Source organism: Triticum aestivum, unplaced genomic scaffold, assembly GCF_018294505.1.
Source record: "Triticum aestivum cultivar Chinese Spring unplaced genomic scaffold, IWGSC CS RefSeq v2.1 scaffold164599, whole genome shotgun sequence".
Lineage (NCBI taxonomy): Eukaryota > Viridiplantae > Streptophyta > Magnoliopsida > Poales > Poaceae > Triticum > Triticum aestivum.
Genome location: NW_025253397.1, coordinates 1 through 1,992, shown reverse-complemented (window position 1 = coordinate 1,992; position 1,992 = coordinate 1). Strand labels below are relative to the sequence as shown.

The 1,992-nt window shown below is 47.4% G+C and overlaps 1 non-coding gene across 1 annotated transcript; it reads left to right on the top strand.

Moving 5' to 3' along the window:
* The first annotated feature begins 921 nt into the window (after positions 1-921).
* Positions 922-1,118, top strand: LOC123177472 (U2 spliceosomal RNA). The gene has a single exon (XR_006488953.1). It is a non-coding gene; the product is annotated as a U2 spliceosomal RNA (small nuclear RNA).
* Positions 1,119-1,992: the final 874 nt, after the last annotated feature.

Below are 1,992 nucleotides of genomic sequence, written 5' to 3'. Positions count from 1 at the left end.
TGCAGCTCCATGGTGCTGGTTCATAGGGGAACATGCACGCAGACTTTCCGAATGTCATCGATAAGGTCATGCCGGCTCCAGTTGAGGAGCGGCTCGTTCTGACGGGGGTAGTTGTCATTCGGTGGTCTAGGGACCGACCTAGATGTGGATTTTTAGTATGTTCGAGGTGCTTTGTACTTCTAATGAACTAATAGATCTGAATCTTTTCTGAAAAAAAGGGTGATTCACATTGAAGTATGACATCAAACATTGATATAGAACAATCTTGATTCTAGAGGATGAGAATCATTCTGGGCTAGAGTTGGAGCTCGTCTAATATGATCAGTGGGCAAGGCGATAAATATTAGGAATGCATTTTTGTTGTTGTTGTTGCTATATATCTGAGGTATTTTTCTATTTATTGCACGCACAATTCACTAGTATTCCTTGATGGATGGATGCTACCTTGCCTTCTTCGAACGTCGCTTCTGTTGTGCAGAGCTACACACTAGAGTATATTCCGCAAAAGAACGCACAGAATGATTGATAACAGAGAGACTGGAAGCGACGACCGCATTCCTGGGGAGTTTCCCGGTCGATCGACGCCGCCACTCCGGCGTCTCATCTCACCGTGCAGTGCACCGCCTCAGGCAGCCGTGCATGCACGGATCGTCAGGCTTCAGAACACACCCCGATAGGGCTCGGCCTCCAAGAAGAGCCGTGAGCAACTCAGGCCCATAATACAGGCCTCATCGGGAAAGGCCGTCTCGCTGGAGGCCCATGCAACAAAGAGGCTGGCTCGGGGCCGGGGGGCACGCAGCGCAGCGTCCGCGCTCCGCAGCCGCGCGCGAGAGGCGACTCCTTTAGTACCACCTCGCCTAGCGAAGAGGGGACGGGAGGCCGAGAGGCTACAAATAGAGGGGAGGGCACGGCTAACAACTCATACCTTTCTCGGCCTTTTGGCTAAGATCAAGTGTAGTATCTGTTCTTATCAGTTTAATATCTGATATGTGGGCCATGTGCCCACAACGATATTAAATTTATTTTTTATGGGGGAGGGCTCACCACAGTGGCTTACCACTGGGGCCCTCAGGTGTCGCCCAGTGCGTTGCACTATTGCCTGGGCAGGCGCACCCCAACCAAATTTTAAAATTAAAATTTGACCCCCTGGAGATAAGCAAATTAGTCCTCAGCATCTGCTGTTTACAATCGCTGAGGGCTTAAAGGTGACCCTTCTCGCAGACGGGCTTAGGCAGTCTTCTGAATTGGAAATAGAAATCGAAAGTGGAGTTGGTTTGATCCTGTAACGTACGCAAAGGGAAGCCGGATGAACATATGTATAAGGTTCAGATTTGGCAGGCAAGCTTGCTCTTCTGCTTATAATCACAAAGTCCTTCCTATCAATCCCAGCCACCCGGAGACAGATGAGAGGAAGAGAGTTTTTCACAGGCAAGACAGAATGAACATATCAAAACATATCCAGGCTCTTGTAGGGGAAGTACTAGCAATTAGTAAGAGAAATTATATCTACTTGAAATGCATTAATCTGTTGGTACATATATTTGCAAATGTTAGTAAGGATAATGCGCATTCTTCTGTCTGGCAAGCCTGCTCTATAACATAACTACAGGTTCTCGTGTTATACGATCGACGAAAAATGTTAGTGCCTGTCAGTACATCGTCCTGGATCCAGTGTCATGGTGCACAAGGAATGGCCACCATGGCATTGGTCATGAACCATATGAATGATGCCGGTTTCGCCATCGATATGAGAATATGTACACAATTCACCAAATCCTCACCACCAGTTTGGGACTTTTCATCTCCTACTCCTGTGAATCGCAAGATTAACTGCAGGGATTTTTCTTGTCGGTCTGGATGTTGGAGGAAACACAGCCACCAATTACTTCTCCACAATACCCATATATACCCCCACCAAAAAATTGCTGCAAACAGGACCGACATGACAAGCTAGAAATTAGTAGCCCATGATAAAAGTGTTCTCCACAGTCC